Below are 22,530 nucleotides of genomic sequence, written 5' to 3' on the forward strand. Positions count from 1 at the left end.
ATGACAGGAGAAGGGAAGCGGGTGGTGAGAAAGGTACAGAGGGCAGGGTTTGGGGGCTGGGAAGGAAAGGGAAAAGATTAGGGTTTGGGGATGATGAAAGGGCTTTCTACGGGTAAGGATGGCAAAGGGTGGCAGTGACGGAAAGTCAGGCAACCTGTCCTGTCCGTCTTTTTGTATCGTGAATTGGAAAGACTGCAAGGGGGAGGGGAGTTGCTTGCGCCCTAAAGGAGGAGTTATTCAGATTCATTGCAGTGGGCGGCGGCTGCAAAACGCACCATTCTTCTTGTTTTGGCTCTGCAAAGCAGCCTTTTCAAGGGTTGGCTTGGGTGACAAAATGTCTTGTGTAGGCGTGGGTTTGTCTCCCTCTCGCTCTCTCTCCCTAAGATGTGTCCGGCATAGGCCAGGGTGCCACTCGAGGCCCAAACCAATTCTGGTTATCGCTTCTCGGCCTTTTGGCTAAGATCAAGTGTAGTATCTGTTCTTATCAGTTTAATATCTGATACGTCCCCTATCTGGGGACCATATATTAAATGGATTTTTAGAACAGGGAGATGGAAAAAGAGCTTGCTCTGTCCACTCCACGCATTGACCTGGTATTGCAGTACCTCCAGGAACGGTGCACCCCTTCTTAACCCAGTTTCCAAAAGCAGAACTCAATTCACCTGATTCATATTAGCCCGATTTAATGAATTGGAAGAAAGCATACGTCTTCATATGCACCTCAATTTGGCCCATTCACTTTTCACACTTCCTCCTTTTGTTTTTTATCTTTCACACTTTTGACTTTCTTTATTCATCCAAATAGCAAACTCATCACCACTCAACCTGACCAACTCGGCTATGTCCCCGTGCTGCAGTTCTCTGTCTTATCTAGATCATTTGCAATTGAATGGAATAGATCCCTTTTGGACAAAGTGGATTCACCTGCTGCTGCAGTGACCACAGGTGTGATAACATCTAGAATTGGCATCTGGTGCGATCTCTCCGCTTCCACTCCAAAGAAAGTTACCTGTTTATTCCTATCATGCATTGGTTTTTGGGGTTTTCTTTGAGTAATGATGATCTCTTTAGTAGTCTGTTGGCGCCCTCTCCTGGAGGAATAGTTTGCTTGCTCTTGGACATTCTAAAAGAGAGGTCATGATAGACATTGAGCTTCTGAGCTCAATTGGGGAAAGTCATGGGTGATGAATGTTTGCAACCTACTGCGAAGCCTCATACCGCAATATAAGGAACGTCAAATACTAAGAAAGGGCGGCCTATGAAAGAATTACTACTTTCAATAAGTACACTTAAACGGCTAATTGGGAATAGAAAAACTGTAAAAAGCCCTCTGAGAAAGCCCCCCTCTAACCTTTGATAGTAAGCTTTTCTGTAGTCTGCCTGTTGATGTATTTTCCGTTTGAACTGTGCACAACATGAAGAGACGGAACACTGGCGGCTTGTCACAATGCCCCCCGATGACATCACAATAGCGCTGCTGCCTAGAAAACAAGCTGCGCAGAAGAAGTTGTTCTTTGGGTGGGAGGGTGGGCTAGTGGAAGGAGGGGGCAATCTCTTTTTTTCCCGGGTGGTAGGGGGATGACAGGAGAAGGGAAGCGGGTGGTGAGAAAGGTACAGAGGGCAGGGTTTGGGGGCTGGGAAGGAAAGGGAAAAGATTAGGGTTTGGGGATGATGAAAGGGCTTTCTACGGGTAAGGATGGCAAAGGGTGGCAGTGACGGAAAGTCAGGCAACCTGTCCTGTCCGTCTTTTTGTATCGTGAATTGGAAAGACTGCAAGGGGGAGGGGAGTTGCTTGCGCCCTAAAGGAGGAGTTATTCAGATTCATTGCAGTGGGCGGCGGCTGCAAAACGCACCATTCTTCTTGTTTTGGCTCTGCAAAGCAGCCTTTTCAAGGGTTGGCTTGGGTGACAAAATGTCTTGTGTAGGCGTGGGTTTGTCTCCCTCTCGCTCTCTCTCCCTAAGATGTGTCCGGCATAGGCCAGGGTGCCACTCGAGGCCCAAACCAATTCTGGTTATCGCTTCTCGGCCTTTTGGCTAAGATCAAGTGTAGTGTTGTTCGAAAAGGTGGTTTAAGCTCCAGGCCACCTTAGTACAATGATACAATGCACACTGGAAGGTTGCGCTTGCTAGTACTCTGGGTGGATAGTATATTCATCTAGTGGAAAACATGGCCCTACCAGGATCGAGGCTATTAGACTGAGTAAGGATGGGGGGCTATGGTACAACGTGCCCCAGGACTGACGACCCTGGAGTGAGTCTGAGCTTGCTGGCTTGGGACCCCGGCAAGCCTTGGGCTCTGTAGCACACCGTACCTTGCCTTTTCATACTTTTTGAGCATATTACCCTATCCCGGCCTTCTGGCTAGGAAGCGAAATTTTTATAATCCCGGTTGGAGGTCTGGTCAGCTTTGGGCTGAGAAACTAACACCCGGTTGGAGGTCCGGGTCAGCTTCGGCTGAGAAACCAACACCCGGTTGGAGGTCTGGGTCAGCTTCGGCTGAGAAACCAACACCCGGTTGGAGGTCCGGTTAGCCTTGGGCTGAGAAACCAACACCGGTTGACGGTCCGGGCAGTTTCGGCTGCGAAACCAACAACTAGTAGCTCTCTACTCCACTTGGGTAAGATGCCTGGGTGGACGCTGGGAGCAACGACAAGGCTCAACCAGGCTTCGGCTTGGGGGAGCACCGAAGATCCCTGACCCTTGCTGTGGCCTTCTGGCTCGGAGGGACGGGGTTGATTTTTGGGGACCCTCTCCTCACGGTGGGGTCCACACGAATCCTAGCCTTTGCACTGTTTTTGGTGTGACTTCGGTCATGCATTTTTTGTGGTGCTTTGGAAAGCTTCATTAAATCAAAAAATCTGTTCTTATCAGTTTAATATCTGATACGTCCCCTATCTGGGGACCATATATTAAATGGATTTTTAGAACAGGGAGATGGAAAAAGAGCTTGCTCTGTCCACTCCACGCATTGACCTGGTATTGCAGTACCTCCAGGAACGGTGCACCCCTTCTTAACCCAGTTTCCAAAAGCAGAACTCAATTCACCTGATTCATATTAGCCCGATTTAATGAATTGGAAGAAAGCATACGTCTTCATATGCACCTCAATTTGGCCCATTCACTTTTCACACTTCCTCCTTTTGTTTTTTATCTTTCACACTTTTGACTTTCTTTATTCATCCAAATAGCAAACTCATCACCACTCAACCTGACCAACTCGGCTATGTCCCCGTGCTGCAGTTCTCTGTCTTATCTAGATCATTTGCAATTGAATGGAATAGATCCCTTTTGGACAAAGTGGATTCACCTGCTGCTGCAGTGACCACAGGTGTGATAACATCTAGAATTGGCATCTGGTGCGATCTCTCCGCTTCCACTCCAAAGAAAGTTACCTGTTTATTCCTATCATGCATTGGTTTTTGGGGTTTTCTTTGAGTAATGATGATCTCTTTAGTAGTCTGTTGGCGCCCTCTCCTGGAGGAATAGTTTGCTTGCTCTTGGACATTCTAAAAGAGAGGTCATGATAGACATTGAGCTTCTGAGCTCAATTGGGGAAAGTCATGGGTGATGAATGTTTGCAACCTACTGCGAAGCCTCATACCGCAATATAAGGAACGTCAAATACTAAGAAAGGGCGGCCTATGAAAGAATTACTACTTTCAATAAGTACACTTAAACGGCTAATTGGGAATAGAAAAACTGTAAAAAGCCCTCTGAGAAAGCCCCCCTCTAACCTTTGATAGTAAGCTTTTCTGTAGTCTGCCTGTTGATGTATTTTCCGTTTGAACTGTGCACAACATGAAGAGACGGAACACTGGCGGCTTGTCACAATGCCCCCCGATGACATCACAATAGCGCTGCTGCCTAGAAAACAAGCTGCGCAGAAGAAGTTGTTCTTTGGGTGGGAGGGTGGGCTAGTGGAAGGAGGGGGCAATCTCTTTTTTTCCCGGGTGGTAGGGGGATGACAGGAGAAGGGAAGCGGGTGGTGAGAAAGGTACAGAGGGCAGGGTTTGGGGGCTGGGAAGGAAAGGGAAAAGATTAGGGTTTGGGGATGATGAAAGGGCTTTCTACGGGTAAGGATGGCAAAGGGTGGCAGTGACGGAAAGTCAGGCAACCTGTCCTGTCCGTCTTTTTGTATCGTGAATTGGAAAGACTGCAAGGGGGAGGGGAGTTGCTTGCGCCCTAAAGGAGGAGTTATTCAGATTCATTGCAGTGGGCGGCGGCTGCAAAACGCACCATTCTTCTTGTTTTGGCTCTGCAAAGCAGCCTTTTCAAGGGTTGGCTTGGGTGACAAAATGTCTTGTGTAGGCGTGGGTTTGTCTCCCTCTCGCTCTCTCTCCCTAAGATGTGTCCGGCATAGGCCAGGGTGCCACTCGAGGCCCAAACCAATTCTGGTTATCGCTTCTCGGCCTTTTGGCTAAGATCAAGTGTAGTATCTGTTCTTATCAGTTTAATATCTGATACGTCCCCTATCTGGGGACCATATATTAAATGGATTTTTAGAACAGGGAGATGGAAAAAGAGCTTGCTCTGTCCACTCCACGCATTGACCTGGTATTGCAGTACCTCCAGGAACGGTGCACCCCTTCTTAACCCAGTTTCCAAAAGCAGAACTCAATTCACCTGATTCATATTAGCCCGATTTAATGAATTGGAAGAAAGCATACGTCTTCATATGCACCTCAATTTGGCCCATTCACTTTTCACACTTCCTCCTTTTGTTTTTTATCTTTCACACTTTTGACTTTCTTTATTCATCCAAATAGCAAACTCATCACCACTCAACCTGACCAACTCGGCTATGTCCCCGTGCTGCAGTTCTCTGTCTTATCTAGATCATTTGCAATTGAATGGAATAGATCCCTTTTGGACAAAGTGGATTCACCTGCTGCTGCAGTGACCACAGGTGTGATAACATCTAGAATTGGCATCTGGTGCGATCTCTCCGCTTCCACTCCAAAGAAAGTTACCTGTTTATTCCTATCATGCATTGGTTTTTGGGGTTTTCTTTGAGTAATGATGATCTCTTTAGTAGTCTGTTGGCGCCCTCTCCTGGAGGAATAGTTTGCTTGCTCTTGGACATTCTAAAAGAGAGGTCATGATAGACATTGAGCTTCTGAGCTCAATTGGGGAAAGTCATGGGTGATGAATGTTTGCAACCTACTGCGAAGCCTCATACCGCAATATAAGGAACGTCAAATACTAAGAAAGGGCGGCCTATGAAAGAATTACTACTTTCAATAAGTACACTTAAACGGCTAATTGGGAATAGAAAAACTGTAAAAAGCCCTCTGAGAAAGCCCCCCTCTAACCTTTGATAGTAAGCTTTTCTGTAGTCTGCCTGTTGATGTATTTTCCGTTTGAACTGTGCACAACATGAAGAGACGGAACACTGGCGGCTTGTCACAATGCCCCCCGATGACATCACAATAGCGCTGCTGCCTAGAAAACAAGCTGCGCAGAAGAAGTTGTTCTTTGGGTGGGAGGGTGGGCTAGTGGAAGGAGGGGGCAATCTCTTTTTTTCCCGGGTGGTAGGGGGATGACAGGAGAAGGGAAGCGGGTGGTGAGAAAGGTACAGAGGGCAGGGTTTGGGGGCTGGGAAGGAAAGGGAAAAGATTAGGGTTTGGGGATGATGAAAGGGCTTTCTACGGGTAAGGATGGCAAAGGGTGGCAGTGACGGAAAGTCAGGCAACCTGTCCTGTCCGTCTTTTTGTATCGTGAATTGGAAAGACTGCAAGGGGGAGGGGAGTTGCTTGCGCCCTAAAGGAGGAGTTATTCAGATTCATTGCAGTGGGCGGCGGCTGCAAAACGCACCATTCTTCTTGTTTTGGCTCTGCAAAGCAGCCTTTTCAAGGGTTGGCTTGGGTGACAAAATGTCTTGTGTAGGCGTGGGTTTGTCTCCCTCTCGCTCTCTCTCCCTAAGATGTGTCCGGCATAGGCCAGGGTGCCACTCGAGGCCCAAACCAATTCTGGTTATCGCTTCTCGGCCTTTTGGCTAAGATCAAGTGTAGTATCTGTTCTTATCAGTTTAATATCTGATACGTCCCCTATCTGGGGACCATATATTAAATGGATTTTTAGAACAGGGAGATGGAAAAAGAGCTTGCTCTGTCCACTCCACGCATTGACCTGGTATTGCAGTACCTCCAGGAACGGTGCACCCCTTCTTAACCCAGTTTCCAAAAGCAGAACTCAATTCACCTGATTCATATTAGCCCGATTTAATGAATTGGAAGAAAGCATACGTCTTCATATGCACCTCAATTTGGCCCATTCACTTTTCACACTTCCTCCTTTTGTTTTTTATCTTTCACACTTTTGACTTTCTTTATTCATCCAAATAGCAAACTCATCACCACTCAACCTGACCAACTCGGCTATGTCCCCGTGCTGCAGTTCTCTGTCTTATCTAGATCATTTGCAATTGAATGGAATAGATCCCTTTTGGACAAAGTGGATTCACCTGCTGCTGCAGTGACCACAGGTGTGATAACATCTAGAATTGGCATCTGGTGCGATCTCTCCGCTTCCACTCCAAAGAAAGTTACCTGTTTATTCCTATCATGCATTGGTTTTTGGGGTTTTCTTTGAGTAATGATGATCTCTTTAGTAGTCTGTTGGCGCCCTCTCCTGGAGGAATAGTTTGCTTGCTCTTGGACATTCTAAAAGAGAGGTCATGATAGACATTGAGCTTCTGAGCTCAATTGGGGAAAGTCATGGGTGATGAATGTTTGCAACCTACTGCGAAGCCTCATACCGCAATATAAGGAACGTCAAATACTAAGAAAGGGCGGCCTATGAAAGAATTACTACTTTCAATAAGTACACTTAAACGGCTAATTGGGAATAGAAAAACTGTAAAAAGCCCTCTGAGAAAGCCCCCCTCTAACCTTTGATAGTAAGCTTTTCTGTAGTCTGCCTGTTGATGTATTTTCCGTTTGAACTGTGCACAACATGAAGAGACGGAACACTGGCGGCTTGTCACAATGCCCCCCGATGACATCACAATAGCGCTGCTGCCTAGAAAACAAGCTGCGCAGAAGAAGTTGTTCTTTGGGTGGGAGGGTGGGCTAGTGGAAGGAGGGGGCAATCTCTTTTTTTCCCGGGTGGTAGGGGGATGACAGGAGAAGGGAAGCGGGTGGTGAGAAAGGTACAGAGGGCAGGGTTTGGGGGCTGGGAAGGAAAGGGAAAAGATTAGGGTTTGGGGATGATGAAAGGGCTTTCTACGGGTAAGGATGGCAAAGGGTGGCAGTGACGGAAAGTCAGGCAACCTGTCCTGTCCGTCTTTTTGTATCGTGAATTGGAAAGACTGCAAGGGGGAGGGGAGTTGCTTGCGCCCTAAAGGAGGAGTTATTCAGATTCATTGCAGTGGGCGGCGGCTGCAAAACGCACCATTCTTCTTGTTTTGGCTCTGCAAAGCAGCCTTTTCAAGGGTTGGCTTGGGTGACAAAATGTCTTGTGTAGGCGTGGGTTTGTCTCCCTCTCGCTCTCTCTCCCTAAGATGTGTCCGGCATAGGCCAGGGTGCCACTCGAGGCCCAAACCAATTCTGGTTATCGCTTCTCGGCCTTTTGGCTAAGATCAAGTGTAGTGTTGTTCGAAAAGGTGGTTTAAGCTCCAGGCCACCTTAGTACAATGATACAATGCACACTGGAAGGTTGCGCTTGCTAGTACTCTGGGTGGATAGTATATTCATCTAGTGGAAAACATGGCCCTACCAGGATCGAGGCTATTAGACTGAGTAAGGATGGGGGGCTATGGTACAACGTGCCCCAGGACTGACGACCCTGGAGTGAGTCTGAGCTTGCTGGCTTGGGACCCCGGCAAGCCTTGGGCTCTGTAGCACACCGTACCTTGCCTTTTCATACTTTTTGAGCATATTACCCTATCCCGGCCTTCTGGCTAGGAAGCGAAATTTTTATAATCCCGGTTGGAGGTCTGGTCAGCTTTGGGCTGAGAAACTAACACCCGGTTGGAGGTCCGGGTCAGCTTCGGCTGAGAAACCAACACCCGGTTGGAGGTCTGGGTCAGCTTCGGCTGAGAAACCAACACCCGGTTGGAGGTCCGGTTAGCCTTGGGCTGAGAAACCAACACCGGTTGACGGTCCGGGCAGTTTCGGCTGCGAAACCAACAACTAGTAGCTCTCTACTCCACTTGGGTAAGATGCCTGGGTGGACGCTGGGAGCAACGACAAGGCTCAACCAGGCTTCGGCTTGGGGGAGCACCGAAGATCCCTGACCCTTGCTGTGGCCTTCTGGCTCGGAGGGACGGGGTTGATTTTTGGGGACCCTCTCCTCACGGTGGGGTCCACACGAATCCTAGCCTTTGCACTGTTTTTGGTGTGACTTCGGTCATGCATTTTTTGTGGTGCTTTGGAAAGCTTCATTAAATCAAAAAATCTGTTCTTATCAGTTTAATATCTGATACGTCCCCTATCTGGGGACCATATATTAAATGGATTTTTAGAACAGGGAGATGGAAAAAGAGCTTGCTCTGTCCACTCCACGCATTGACCTGGTATTGCAGTACCTCCAGGAACGGTGCACCCCTTCTTAACCCAGTTTCCAAAAGCAGAACTCAATTCACCTGATTCATATTAGCCCGATTTAATGAATTGGAAGAAAGCATACGTCTTCATATGCACCTCAATTTGGCCCATTCACTTTTCACACTTCCTCCTTTTGTTTTTTATCTTTCACACTTTTGACTTTCTTTATTCATCCAAATAGCAAACTCATCACCACTCAACCTGACCAACTCGGCTATGTCCCCGTGCTGCAGTTCTCTGTCTTATCTAGATCATTTGCAATTGAATGGAATAGATCCCTTTTGGACAAAGTGGATTCACCTGCTGCTGCAGTGACCACAGGTGTGATAACATCTAGAATTGGCATCTGGTGCGATCTCTCCGCTTCCACTCCAAAGAAAGTTACCTGTTTATTCCTATCATGCATTGGTTTTTGGGGTTTTCTTTGAGTAATGATGATCTCTTTAGTAGTCTGTTGGCGCCCTCTCCTGGAGGAATAGTTTGCTTGCTCTTGGACATTCTAAAAGAGAGGTCATGATAGACATTGAGCTTCTGAGCTCAATTGGGGAAAGTCATGGGTGATGAATGTTTGCAACCTACTGCGAAGCCTCATACCGCAATATAAGGAACGTCAAATACTAAGAAAGGGCGGCCTATGAAAGAATTACTACTTTCAATAAGTACACTTAAACGGCTAATTGGGAATAGAAAAACTGTAAAAAGCCCTCTGAGAAAGCCCCCCTCTAACCTTTGATAGTAAGCTTTTCTGTAGTCTGCCTGTTGATGTATTTTCCGTTTGAACTGTGCACAACATGAAGAGACGGAACACTGGCGGCTTGTCACAATGCCCCCCGATGACATCACAATAGCGCTGCTGCCTAGAAAACAAGCTGCGCAGAAGAAGTTGTTCTTTGGGTGGGAGGGTGGGCTAGTGGAAGGAGGGGGCAATCTCTTTTTTTCCCGGGTGGTAGGGGGATGACAGGAGAAGGGAAGCGGGTGGTGAGAAAGGTACAGAGGGCAGGGTTTGGGGGCTGGGAAGGAAAGGGAAAAGATTAGGGTTTGGGGATGATGAAAGGGCTTTCTACGGGTAAGGATGGCAAAGGGTGGCAGTGACGGAAAGTCAGGCAACCTGTCCTGTCCGTCTTTTTGTATCGTGAATTGGAAAGACTGCAAGGGGGAGGGGAGTTGCTTGCGCCCTAAAGGAGGAGTTATTCAGATTCATTGCAGTGGGCGGCGGCTGCAAAACGCACCATTCTTCTTGTTTTGGCTCTGCAAAGCAGCCTTTTCAAGGGTTGGCTTGGGTGACAAAATGTCTTGTGTAGGCGTGGGTTTGTCTCCCTCTCGCTCTCTCTCCCTAAGATGTGTCCGGCATAGGCCAGGGTGCCACTCGAGGCCCAAACCAATTCTGGTTATCGCTTCTCGGCCTTTTGGCTAAGATCAAGTGTAGTATCTGTTCTTATCAGTTTAATATCTGATACGTCCCCTATCTGGGGACCATATATTAAATGGATTTTTAGAACAGGGAGATGGAAAAAGAGCTTGCTCTGTCCACTCCACGCATTGACCTGGTATTGCAGTACCTCCAGGAACGGTGCACCCCTTCTTAACCCAGTTTCCAAAAGCAGAACTCAATTCACCTGATTCATATTAGCCCGATTTAATGAATTGGAAGAAAGCATACGTCTTCATATGCACCTCAATTTGGCCCATTCACTTTTCACACTTCCTCCTTTTGTTTTTTATCTTTCACACTTTTGACTTTCTTTATTCATCCAAATAGCAAACTCATCACCACTCAACCTGACCAACTCGGCTATGTCCCCGTGCTGCAGTTCTCTGTCTTATCTAGATCATTTGCAATTGAATGGAATAGATCCCTTTTGGACAAAGTGGATTCACCTGCTGCTGCAGTGACCACAGGTGTGATAACATCTAGAATTGGCATCTGGTGCGATCTCTCCGCTTCCACTCCAAAGAAAGTTACCTGTTTATTCCTATCATGCATTGGTTTTTGGGGTTTTCTTTGAGTAATGATGATCTCTTTAGTAGTCTGTTGGCGCCCTCTCCTGGAGGAATAGTTTGCTTGCTCTTGGACATTCTAAAAGAGAGGTCATGATAGACATTGAGCTTCTGAGCTCAATTGGGGAAAGTCATGGGTGATGAATGTTTGCAACCTACTGCGAAGCCTCATACCGCAATATAAGGAACGTCAAATACTAAGAAAGGGCGGCCTATGAAAGAATTACTACTTTCAATAAGTACACTTAAACGGCTAATTGGGAATAGAAAAACTGTAAAAAGCCCTCTGAGAAAGCCCCCCTCTAACCTTTGATAGTAAGCTTTTCTGTAGTCTGCCTGTTGATGTATTTTCCGTTTGAACTGTGCACAACATGAAGAGACGGAACACTGGCGGCTTGTCACAATGCCCCCCGATGACATCACAATAGCGCTGCTGCCTAGAAAACAAGCTGCGCAGAAGAAGTTGTTCTTTGGGTGGGAGGGTGGGCTAGTGGAAGGAGGGGGCAATCTCTTTTTTTCCCGGGTGGTAGGGGGATGACAGGAGAAGGGAAGCGGGTGGTGAGAAAGGTTCAGAGGGCAGGGTTTGGGGGCTGGGAAGGAAAGGGAAAAGATTAGGGTTTGGGGATGATGAAAGGGCTTTCTACGGGTAAGGATGGCAAAGGGTGGCAGTGACGGAAAGTCAGGCAACCTGTCCTGTCCGTCTTTTTGTATCGTGAATTGGAAAGACTGCAAGGGGGAGGGGAGTTGCTTGCGCCCTAAAGGAGGAGTTATTCAGATTCATTGCAGTGGGCGGCGGCTGCAAAACGCACCATTCTTCTTGTTTTGGCTCTGCAAAGCAGCCTTTTCAAGGGTTGGCTTGGGTGACAAAATGTCTTGTGTAGGCGTGGGTTTGTCTCCCTCTCGCTCTCTCTCCCTAAGATGTGTCCGGCATAGGCCAGGGTGCCACTCGAGGCCCAAACCAATTCTGGTTATCGCTTCTCGGCCTTTTGGCTAAGATCAAGTGTAGTATCTGTTCTTATCAGTTTAATATCTGATACGTCCCCTATCTGGGGACCATATATTAAATGGATTTTTAGAACAGGGAGATGGAAAAAGAGCTTGCTCTGTCCACTCCACGCATTGACCTGGTATTGCAGTACCTCCAGGAACGGTGCACCCCTTCTTAACCCAGTTTCCAAAAGCAGAACTCAATTCACCTGATTCATATTAGCCCGATTTAATGAATTGGAAGAAAGCATACGTCTTCATATGCACCTCAATTTGGCCCATTCACTTTTCACACTTCCTCCTTTTGTTTTTTATCTTTCACACTTTTGACTTTCTTTATTCATCCAAATAGCAAACTCATCACCACTCAACCTGACCAACTCGGCTATGTCCCCGTGCTGCAGTTCTCTGTCTTATCTAGATCATTTGCAATTGAATGGAATAGATCCCTTTTGGACAAAGTGGATTCACCTGCTGCTGCAGTGACCACAGGTGTGATAACATCTAGAATTGGCATCTGGTGCGATCTCTCCGCTTCCACTCCAAAGAAAGTTACCTGTTTATTCCTATCATGCATTGGTTTTTGGGGTTTTCTTTGAGTAATGATGATCTCTTTAGTAGTCTGTTGGCGCCCTCTCCTGGAGGAATAGTTTGCTTGCTCTTGGACATTCTAAAAGAGAGGTCATGATAGACATTGAGCTTCTGAGCTCAATTGGGGAAAGTCATGGGTGATGAATGTTTGCAACCTACTGCGAAGCCTCATACCGCAATATAAGGAACGTCAAATACTAAGAAAGGGCGGCCTATGAAAGAATTACTACTTTCAATAAGTACACTTAAACGGCTAATTGGGAATAGAAAAACTGTAAAAAGCCCTCTGAGAAAGCCCCCCTCTAACCTTTGATAGTAAGCTTTTCTGTAGTCTGCCTGTTGATGTATTTTCCGTTTGAACTGTGCACAACATGAAGAGACGGAACACTGGCGGCTTGTCACAATGCCCCCCGATGACATCACAATAGCGCTGCTGCCTAGAAAACAAGCTGCGCAGAAGAAGTTGTTCTTTGGGTGGGAGGGTGGGCTAGTGGAAGGAGGGGGCAATCTCTTTTTTTCCCGGGTGGTAGGGGGATGACAGGAGAAGGGAAGCGGGTGGTGAGAAAGGTACAGAGGGCAGGGTTTGGGGGCTGGGAAGGAAAGGGAAAAGATTAGGGTTTGGGGATGATGAAAGGGCTTTCTACGGGTAAGGATGGCAAAGGGTGGCAGTGACGGAAAGTCAGGCAACCTGTCCTGTCCGTCTTTTTGTATCGTGAATTGGAAAGACTGCAAGGGGGAGGGGAGTTGCTTGCGCCCTAAAGGAGGAGTTATTCAGATTCATTGCAGTGGGCGGCGGCTGCAAAACGCACCATTCTTCTTGTTTTGGCTCTGCAAAGCAGCCTTTTCAAGGGTTGGCTTGGGTGACAAAATGTCTTGTGTAGGCGTGGGTTTGTCTCCCTCTCGCTCTCTCTCCCTAAGATGTGTCCGGCATAGGCCAGGGTGCCACTCGAGGCCCAAACCAATTCTGGTTATCGCTTCTCGGCCTTTTGGCTAAGATCAAGTGTAGTATCTGTTCTTATCAGTTTAATATCTGATACGTCCCCTATCTGGGGACCATATATTAAATGGATTTTTAGAACAGGGAGATGGAAAAAGAGCTTGCTCTGTCCACTCCACGCATTGACCTGGTATTGCAGTACCTCCAGGAACGGTGCACCCCTTCTTAACCCAGTTTCCAAAAGCAGAACTCAATTCACCTGATTCATATTAGCCCGATTTAATGAATTGGAAGAAAGCATACGTCTTCATATGCACCTCAATTTGGCCCATTCACTTTTCACACTTCCTCCTTTTGTTTTTTATCTTTCACACTTTTGACTTTCTTTATTCATCCAAATAGCAAACTCATCACCACTCAACCTGACCAACTCGGCTATGTCCCCGTGCTGCAGTTCTCTGTCTTATCTAGATCATTTGCAATTGAATGGAATAGATCCCTTTTGGACAAAGTGGATTCACCTGCTGCTGCAGTGACCACAGGTGTGATAACATCTAGAATTGGCATCTGGTGCGATCTCTCCGCTTCCACTCCAAAGAAAGTTACCTGTTTATTCCTATCATGCATTGGTTTTTGGGGTTTTCTTTGAGTAATGATGATCTCTTTAGTAGTCTGTTGGCGCCCTCTCCTGGAGGAATAGTTTGCTTGCTCTTGGACATTCTAAAAGAGAGGTCATGATAGACATTGAGCTTCTGAGCTCAATTGGGGAAAGTCATGGGTGATGAATGTTTGCAACCTACTGCGAAGCCTCATACCGCAATATAAGGAACGTCAAATACTAAGAAAGGGCGGCCTATGAAAGAATTACTACTTTCAATAAGTACACTTAAACGGCTAATTGGGAATAGAAAAACTGTAAAAAGCCCTCTGAGAAAGCCCCCCTCTAACCTTTGATAGTAAGCTTTTCTGTAGTCTGCCTGTTGATGTATTTTCCGTTTGAACTGTGCACAACATGAAGAGACGGAACACTGGCGGCTTGTCACAATGCCCCCCGATGACATCACAATAGCGCTGCTGCCTAGAAAACAAGCTGCGCAGAAGAAGTTGTTCTTTGGGTGGGAGGGTGGGCTAGTGGAAGGAGGGGGCAATCTCTTTTTTTCCCGGGTGGTAGGGGGATGACAGGAGAAGGGAAGCGGGTGGTGAGAAAGGTACAGAGGGCAGGGTTTGGGGGCTGGGAAGGAAAGGGAAAAGATTAGGGTTTGGGGATGATGAAAGGGCTTTCTACGGGTAAGGATGGCAAAGGGTGGCAGTGACGGAAAGTCAGGCAACCTGTCCTGTCCGTCTTTTTGTATCGTGAATTGGAAAGACTGCAAGGGGGAGGGGAGTTGCTTGCGCCCTAAAGGAGGAGTTATTCAGATTCATTGCAGTGGGCGGCGGCTGCAAAACGCACCATTCTTCTTGTTTTGGCTCTGCAAAGCAGCCTTTTCAAGGGTTGGCTTGGGTGACAAAATGTCTTGTGTAGGCGTGGGTTTGTCTCCCTCTCGCTCTCTCTCCCTAAGATGTGTCCGGCATAGGCCAGGGTGCCACTCGAGGCCCAAACCAATTCTGGTTATCGCTTCTCGGCCTTTTGGCTAAGATCAAGTGTAGTATCTGTTCTTATCAGTTTAATATCTGATACGTCCCCTATCTGGGGACCATATATTAAATGGATTTTTAGAACAGGGAGATGGAAAAAGAGCTTGCTCTGTCCACTCCACGCATTGACCTGGTATTGCAGTACCTCCAGGAACGGTGCACCCCTTCTTAACCCAGTTTCCAAAAGCAGAACTCAATTCACCTGATTCATATTAGCCCGATTTAATGAATTGGAAGAAAGCATACGTCTTCATATGCACCTCAATTTGGCCCATTCACTTTTCACACTTCCTCCTTTTGTTTTTTATCTTTCACACTTTTGACTTTCTTTATTCATCCAAATAGCAAACTCATCACCACTCAACCTGACCAACTCGGCTATGTCCCCGTGCTGCAGTTCTCTGTCTTATCTAGATCATTTGCAATTGAATGGAATAGATCCCTTTTGGACAAAGTGGATTCACCTGCTGCTGCAGTGACCACAGGTGTGATAACATCTAGAATTGGCATCTGGTGCGATCTCTCCGCTTCCACTCCAAAGAAAGTTACCTGTTTATTCCTATCATGCATTGGTTTTTGGGGTTTTCTTTGAGTAATGATGATCTCTTTAGTAGTCTGTTGGCGCCCTCTCCTGGAGGAATAGTTTGCTTGCTCTTGGACATTCTAAAAGAGAGGTCATGATAGACATTGAGCTTCTGAGCTCAATTGGGGAAAGTCATGGGTGATGAATGTTTGCAACCTACTGCGAAGCCTCATACCGCAATATAAGGAACGTCAAATACTAAGAAAGGGCGGCCTATGAAAGAATTACTACTTTCAATAAGTACACTTAAACGGCTAATTGGGAATAGAAAAACTGTAAAAAGCCCTCTGAGAAAGCCCCCCTCTAACCTTTGATAGTAAGCTTTTCTGTAGTCTGCCTGTTGATGTATTTTCCGTTTGAACTGTGCACAACATGAAGAGACGGAACACTGGCGGCTTGTCACAATGCCCCCCGATGACATCACAATAGCGCTGCTGCCTAGAAAACAAGCTGCGCAGAAGAAGTTGTTCTTTGGGTGGGAGGGTGGGCTAGTGGAAGGAGGGGGCAATCTCTTTTTTTCCCGGGTGGTAGGGGGATGACAGGAGAAGGGAAGCGGGTGGTGAGAAAGGTACAGAGGGCAGGGTTTGGGGGCTGGGAAGGAAAGGGAAAAGATTAGGGTTTGGGGATGATGAAAGGGCTTTCTACGGGTAAGGATGGCAAAGGGTGGCAGTGACGGAAAGTCAGGCAACCTGTCCTGTCCGTCTTTTTGTATCGTGAATTGGAAAGACTGCAAGGGGGAGGGGAGTTGCTTGCGCCCTAAAGGAGGAGTTATTCAGATTCATTGCAGTGGGCGGCGGCTGCAAAACGCACCATTCTTCTTGTTTTGGCTCTGCAAAGCAGCCTTTTCAAGGGTTGGCTTGGGTGACAAAATGTCTTGTGTAGGCGTGGGTTTGTCTCCCTCTCGCTCTCTCTCCCTAAGATGTGTCCGGCATAGGCCAGGGTGCCACTCGAGGCCCAAACCAATTCTGGTTATCGCTTCTCGGCCTTTTGGCTAAGATCAAGTGTAGTATCTGTTCTTATCAGTTTAATATCTGATACGTCCCCTATCTGGGGACCATATATTAAATGGATTTTTAGAACAGGGAGATGGAAAAAGAGCTTGCTCTGTCCACTCCACGCATTGACCTGGTATTGCAGTACCTCCAGGAACGGTGCACCCCTTCTTAACCCAGTTTCCAAAAGCAGAACTCAATTCACCTGATTCATATTAGCCCGATTTAATGAATTGGAAGAAAGCATACGTCTTCATATGCACCTCAATTTGGCCCATTCACTTTTCACACTTCCTCCTTTTGTTTTTTATCTTTCACACTTTTGACTTTCTTTATTCATCCAAATAGCAAACTCATCACCACTCAACCTGACCAACTCGGCTATGTCCCCGTGCTGCAGTTCTCTGTCTTATCTAGATCATTTGCAATTGAATGGAATAGATCCCTTTTGGACAAAGTGGATTCACCTGCTGCTGCAGTGACCACAGGTGTGATAACATCTAGAATTGGCATCTGGTGCGATCTCTCCGCTTCCACTCCAAAGAAAGTTACCTGTTTATTCCTATCATGCATTGGTTTTTGGGGTTTTCTTTGAGTAATGATGATCTCTTTAGTAGTCTGTTGGCGCCCTCTCCTGGAGGAATAGTTTGCTTGCTCTTGGACATTCTAAAAGAGAGGTCATGATAGACATTGAGCTTCTGAGCTCAATTGGGGAAAGTCATGGGTGATGAATGTTTGCAACCTACTGCGAAGCCTCATACCGCAATATAAGGAACGTCAAATACTAAGAAAGGGCGGCCTATGAAAGAATTACTACTTTCAATAAGTACACTTAAACGGCTAATTGGGAATAGAAAAACTGTAAAAAGCCCTCTGAGAAAGCCCCCCTCTAACCTTTGATAGTAAGCTTTTCTGTAGTCTGCCTGTTGATGTATTTTCCGTTTGAACTGTGCACAACATGAAGAGACGGAACACTGGCGGCTTGTCACAATGCCCCCCGATGACATCACAATAGCGCTGCTGCCTAGAAAACAAGCTGCGCAGAAGAAGTTGTTCTTTGGGTGGGAGGGTGGGCTAGTGGAAGGAGGGGGCAATCTCTTTTTTTCCCGGGTGGTAGGGGGATGACAGGAGAAGGGAAGCGGGTGGTGAGAAAGGTACAGAGGGCAGGGTTTGGGGGCTGGGAAGGAAAGGGAAAAGATTAGGGTTTGGGGATGATGAAAGGGCTTTCTACGGGTAAGGATGGCAAAGGGTGGCAGTGACGGAAAGTCAGGCAACCTGTCCTGTCCGTCTTTTTGTATCGTGAATTGGAAAGACTGCAAGGGGGAGGGGAGTTGCTTGCGCCCTAAAGGAGGAGTTATTCAGATTCATTGCAGTGGGCGGCGGTTGCAAAACGCACCATTCTTCTTGTTTTGGCTCTGCAAAGCAGCCTTTTCAAGGGTTGGCTTGGGTGACAAAATGTCTTGTGTAGGCGTGGGTTTGTCTCCCTCTCGCTCTCTCTCCCTAAGATGTGTCCGGCATAGGCCAGGGTGCCACTCGAGGCCCAAACCAATTCTGGTTATCGCTTCTCGGCCTTTTGGCTAAGATCAAGTGTAGTATCTGTTCTTATCAGTTTAATATCTGATACGTCCCCTATCTGGGGACCATATATTAAATGGATTTTTAGAACAGGGAGATGGAAAAAGAGCTTGCTCTGTCCACTCCACGCATTGACCTGGTATTGCAGTACCTCCAGGAACGGTGCACCCCTTCTTAACCCAGTTTCCAAAAGCAGAACTCAATTCACCTGATTCATATTAGCCCGATTTAATGAATTGGAAGAAAGCATACGTCTTCATATGCACCTCAATTTGGCCCATTCACTTTTCACACTTCCTCCTTTTGTTTTTTATCTTTCACACTTTTGACTTTCTTTATTCATCCAAATAGCAAACTCATCACCACTCAACCTGACCAACTCGGCTATGTCCCCGTGCTGCAGTTCTCTGTCTTATCTAGATCATTTGCAATTGAATGGAATAGATCCCTTTTGGACAAAGTGGATTCACCTGCTGCTGCAGTGACCACAGGTGTGATAACATCTAGAATTGGCATCTGGTGCGATCTCTCCGCTTCCACTCCAAAGAAAGTTACCTGTTTATTCCTATCATGCATTGGTTTTTGGGGTTTTCTTTGAGTAATGATGATCTCTTTAGTAGTCTGTTGGCGCCCTCTCCTGGAGGAATAGTTTGCTTGCTCTTGGACATTCTAAAAGAGAGGTCATGATAGACATTGAGCTTCTGAGCTCAATTGGGGAAAGTCATGGGTGATGAATGTTTGCAACCTACTGCGAAGCCTCATACCGCAATATAAGGAACGTCAAATACTAAGAAAGGGCGGCCTATGAAAGAATTACTACTTTCAATAAGTACACTTAAACGGCTAATTGGGAATAGAAAAACTGTAAAAAGCCCTCTGAGAAAGCCCCCCTCTAACCTTTGATAGTAAGCTTTTCTGTAGTCTGCCTGTTGATGTATTTTCCGTTTGAACTGTGCACAACATGAAGAGACGGAACACTGGCGGCTTGTCACAATGCCCCCCGATGACATCACAATAGCGCTGCTGCCTAGAAAACAAGCTGCGCAGAAGAAGTTGTTCTTTGGGTGGGAGGGTGGGCTAGTGGAAGGAGGGGGCAATCTCTTTTTTTCCCGGGTGGTAGGGGGATGACAGGAGAAGGGAAGCGGGTGGTGAGAAAGGTACAGAGGGCAGGGTTTGGGGGCTGGGAAGGAAAGGGAAAAGATTAGGGTTTGGGGATGATGAAAGGGCTTTCTACGGGTAAGGATGGCAAAGGGTGGCAGTGACGGAAAGTCAGGCAACCTGTCCTGTCCGTCTTTTTGTATCGTGAATTGGAAAGACTGCAAGGGGGAGGGGAGTTGCTTGCGCCCTAAAGGAGGAGTTATTCAGATTCATTGCAGTGGGCGGCGGCTGCAAAACGCACCATTCTTCTTGTTTTGGCTCTGCAAAGCAGCCTTTTCAAGGGTTGGCTTGGGTGACAAAATGTCTTGTGTAGGCGTGGGTTTGTCTCCCTCTCGCTCTCTCTCCCTAAGATGTGTCCGGCATAGGCCAGGGTGCCACTCGAGGCCCAAACCAATTCTGGTTATCGCTTCTCGGCCTTTTGGCTAAGATCAAGTGTAGTATCTGTTCTTATCAGTTTAATATCTGATACGTCCCCTATCTGGGGACCATATATTAAATGGATTTTTAGAACAGGGAGATGGAAAAAGAGCTTGCTCTGTCCACTCCACGCATTGACCTGGTATTGCAGTACCTCCAGGAACGGTGCACCCCTTCTTAACCCAGTTTCCAAAAGCAGAACTCAATTCACCTGATTCATATTAGCCCGATTTAATGAATTGGAAGAAAGCATACGTCTTCATATGCACCTCAATTTGGCCCATTCACTTTTCACACTTCCTCCTTTTGTTTTTTATCTTTCACACTTTTGACTTTCTTTATTCATCCAAATAGCAAACTCATCACCACTCAACCTGACCAACTCGGCTATGTCCCCGTGCTGCAGTTCTCTGTCTTATCTAGATCATTTGCAATTGAATGGAATAGATCCCTTTTGGACAAAGTGGATTCACCTGCTGCTGCAGTGACCACAGGTGTGATAACATCTAGAATTGGCATCTGGTGCGATCTCTCCGCTTCCACTCCAAAGAAAGTTACCTGTTTATTCCTATCATGCATTGGTTTTTGGGGTTTTCTTTGAGTAATGATGATCTCTTTAGTAGTCTGTTGGCGCCCTCTCCTGGAGGAATAGTTTGCTTGCTCTTGGACATTCTAAAAGAGAGGTCATGATAGACATTGAGCTTCTGAGCTCAATTGGGGAAAGTCATGGGTGATGAATGTTTGCAACCTACTGCGAAGCCTCATACCGCAATATAAGGAACGTCAAATACTAAGAAAGGGCGGCCTATGAAAGAATTACTACTTTCAATAAGTACACTTAAACGGCTAATTGGGAATAGAAAAACTGTAAAAAGCCCTCTGAGAAAGCCCCCCTCTAACCTTTGATAGTAAGCTTTTCTGTAGTCTGCCTGTTGATGTATTTTCCGTTTGAACTGTGCACAACATGAAGAGACGGAACACTGGCGGCTTGTCACAATGCCCCCCGATGACATCACAATAGCGCTGCTGCCTAGAAAACAAGCTGCGCAGAAGAAGTTGTTCTTTGGGTGGGAGGGTGGGCTAGTGGAAGGAGGGGGCAATCTCTTTTTTTCCCGGGTGGTAGGGGGATGACAGGAGAAGGGAAGCGGGTGGTGAGAAAGGTACAGAGGGCAGGGTTTGGGGGCTGGGAAGGAAAGGGAAAAGATTAGGGTTTGGGGATGATGAAAGGGCTTTCTACGGGTAAGGATGGCAAAGGGTGGCAGTGACGGAAAGTCAGGCAACCTGTCCTGTCCGTCTTTTTGTATCGTGAATTGGAAAGACTGCAAGGGGGAGGGGAGTTGCTTGCGCCCTAAAGGAGGAGTTATTCAGATTCATTGCAGTGGGCGGCGGCTGCAAAACGCACCATTCTTCTTGTTTTGGCTCTGCAAAGCAGCCTTTTCAAGGGTTGGCTTGGGTGACAAAATGTCTTGTGTAGGCGTGGGTTTGTCTCCCTCTCGCTCTCTCTCCCTAAGATGTGTCCGGCATAGGCCAGGGTGCCACTCGAGGCCCAAACCAATTCTGGTTATCGCTTCTCGGCCTTTTGGCTAAGATCAAGTGTAGTATCTGTTCTTATCAGTTTAATATCTGATACGTCCCCTATCTGGGGACCATATATTAAATGGATTTTTAGAACAGGGAGATGGAAAAAGAGCTTGCTCTGTCCACTCCACGCATTGACCTGGTATTGCAGTACCTCCAGGAACGGTGCACCCCTTCTTAACCCAGTTTCCAAAAGCAGAACTCAATTCACCTGATTCATATTAGCCCGATTTAATGAATTGGAAGAAAGCATACGTCTTCATATGCACCTCAATTTGGCCCATTCACTTTTCACACTTCCTCCTTTTGTTTTTTATCTTTCACACTTTTGACTTTCTTTATTCATCCAAATAGCAAACTCATCACCACTCAACCTGACCAACTCGGCTATGTCCCCGTGCTGCAGTTCTCTGTCTTATCTAGATCATTTGCAATTGAATGGAATAGATCCCTTTTGGACAAAGTGGATTCACCTGCTGCTGCAGTGACCACAGGTGTGATAACATCTAGAATTGGCATCTGGTGCGATCTCTCCGCTTCCACTCCAAAGAAAGTTACCTGTTTATTCCTATCATGCATTGGTTTTTGGGGTTTTCTTTGAGTAATGATGATCTCTTTAGTAGTCTGTTGGCGCCCTCTCCTGGAGGAATAGTTTGCTTGCTCTTGGACATTCTAAAAGAGAGGTCATGATAGACATTGAGCTTCTGAGCTCAATTGGGGAAAGTCATGGGTGATGAATGTTTGCAACCTACTGCGAAGCCTCATACCGCAATATAAGGAACGTCAAATACTAAGAAAGGGCGGCCTATGAAAGAATTACTACTTTCAATAAGTACACTTAAACGGCTAATTGGGAATAGAAAAACTGTAAAAAGCCCTCTGAGAAAGCCCCCCTCTAACCTTTGATAGTAAGCTTTTCTGTAGTCTGCCTGTTGATGTATTTTCCGTTTGAACTGTGCACAACATGAAGAGACGGAACACTGGCGGCTTGTCACAATGCCCCCCGATGACATCACAATAGCGCTGCTGCCTAGAAAACAAGCTGCGCAGAAGAAGTTGTTCTTTGGGTGGGAGGGTGGGCTAGTGGAAGGAGGGGGCAATCTCTTTTTTTCCCGGGTGGTAGGGGGATGACAGGAGAAGGGAAGCGGGTGGTGAGAAAGGTACAGAGGGCAGGGTTTGGGGGCTGGGAAGGAAAGGGAAAAGATTAGGGTTTGGGGATGATGAAAGGGCTTTCTACGGGTAAGGATGGCAAAGGGTGGCAGTGACGGAAAGTCAGGCAACCTGTCCTGTCCGTCTTTTTGTATCGTGAATTGGAAAGACTGCAAGGGGGAGGGGAGTTGCTTGCGCCCTAAAGGAGGAGTTATTCAGATTCATTGCAGTGGGCGGCGGCTGCAAAACGCACCATTCTTCTTGTTTTGGCTCTGCAAAGCAGCCTTTTCAAGGGTTGGCTTGGGTGACAAAATGTCTTGTGTAGGCGTGGGTTTGTCTCCCTCTCGCTCTCTCTCCCTAAGATGTGTCCGGCATAGGCCAGGG

General features: G+C 46.9%; 13 non-coding genes across 13 annotated transcripts; all 13 read left to right on the forward strand.

Moving 5' to 3' along the window:
* The first annotated feature begins 436 nt into the window (after window positions 1-436).
* Window positions 437-627, forward strand: LOC142273987 (U2 spliceosomal RNA). Its single transcript, XR_012738369.1, has one exon. It is a non-coding gene; the product is annotated as a U2 spliceosomal RNA (small nuclear RNA).
* Window positions 628-2,816: 2,189 nt separating this feature from the next.
* Window positions 2,817-3,010, forward strand: LOC142274018 (U2 spliceosomal RNA). Its single transcript, XR_012738398.1, has one exon. It is a non-coding gene; the product is annotated as a U2 spliceosomal RNA (small nuclear RNA).
* Window positions 3,011-4,397: 1,387 nt separating this feature from the next.
* LOC142273988 (U2 spliceosomal RNA) lies at window positions 4,398-4,588 on the forward strand. The gene has a single exon (XR_012738370.1). It is a non-coding gene; the product is annotated as a U2 spliceosomal RNA (small nuclear RNA).
* A 1,387-nt stretch (window positions 4,589-5,975) lies between these two features.
* LOC142273989 (U2 spliceosomal RNA) lies at window positions 5,976-6,166 on the forward strand. Its single transcript, XR_012738371.1, has one exon. It is a non-coding gene; the product is annotated as a U2 spliceosomal RNA (small nuclear RNA).
* A 2,189-nt stretch (window positions 6,167-8,355) lies between these two features.
* On the forward strand, window positions 8,356-8,549 carry LOC142274020 (U2 spliceosomal RNA). Its single transcript, XR_012738399.1, has one exon. It is a non-coding gene; the product is annotated as a U2 spliceosomal RNA (small nuclear RNA).
* Window positions 8,550-9,936: 1,387 nt separating this feature from the next.
* Window positions 9,937-10,127, forward strand: LOC142273991 (U2 spliceosomal RNA). The gene has a single exon (XR_012738373.1). It is a non-coding gene; the product is annotated as a U2 spliceosomal RNA (small nuclear RNA).
* Window positions 10,128-11,514: 1,387 nt separating this feature from the next.
* LOC142273992 (U2 spliceosomal RNA) lies at window positions 11,515-11,705 on the forward strand. Its single transcript, XR_012738374.1, has one exon. It is a non-coding gene; the product is annotated as a U2 spliceosomal RNA (small nuclear RNA).
* Window positions 11,706-13,092: 1,387 nt separating this feature from the next.
* LOC142273993 (U2 spliceosomal RNA) lies at window positions 13,093-13,283 on the forward strand. The gene has a single exon (XR_012738375.1). It is a non-coding gene; the product is annotated as a U2 spliceosomal RNA (small nuclear RNA).
* A 1,387-nt stretch (window positions 13,284-14,670) lies between these two features.
* On the forward strand, window positions 14,671-14,861 carry LOC142273994 (U2 spliceosomal RNA). Its single transcript, XR_012738376.1, has one exon. It is a non-coding gene; the product is annotated as a U2 spliceosomal RNA (small nuclear RNA).
* Window positions 14,862-16,248: 1,387 nt separating this feature from the next.
* LOC142273995 (U2 spliceosomal RNA) lies at window positions 16,249-16,439 on the forward strand. The gene has a single exon (XR_012738377.1). It is a non-coding gene; the product is annotated as a U2 spliceosomal RNA (small nuclear RNA).
* Window positions 16,440-17,826: 1,387 nt separating this feature from the next.
* On the forward strand, window positions 17,827-18,017 carry LOC142273996 (U2 spliceosomal RNA). Its single transcript, XR_012738378.1, has one exon. It is a non-coding gene; the product is annotated as a U2 spliceosomal RNA (small nuclear RNA).
* Window positions 18,018-19,404: 1,387 nt separating this feature from the next.
* LOC142273998 (U2 spliceosomal RNA) lies at window positions 19,405-19,595 on the forward strand. The gene has a single exon (XR_012738379.1). It is a non-coding gene; the product is annotated as a U2 spliceosomal RNA (small nuclear RNA).
* Window positions 19,596-20,982: 1,387 nt separating this feature from the next.
* Window positions 20,983-21,173, forward strand: LOC142273999 (U2 spliceosomal RNA). The gene has a single exon (XR_012738380.1). It is a non-coding gene; the product is annotated as a U2 spliceosomal RNA (small nuclear RNA).
* Window positions 21,174-22,530: the final 1,357 nt, after the last annotated feature.

This window comes from Anomaloglossus baeobatrachus, unplaced genomic scaffold (genome assembly GCF_048569485.1).
Source record: "Anomaloglossus baeobatrachus isolate aAnoBae1 unplaced genomic scaffold, aAnoBae1.hap1 Scaffold_3662, whole genome shotgun sequence".
Classification (NCBI taxonomy): domain Eukaryota; kingdom Metazoa; phylum Chordata; class Amphibia; order Anura; family Aromobatidae; genus Anomaloglossus; species Anomaloglossus baeobatrachus.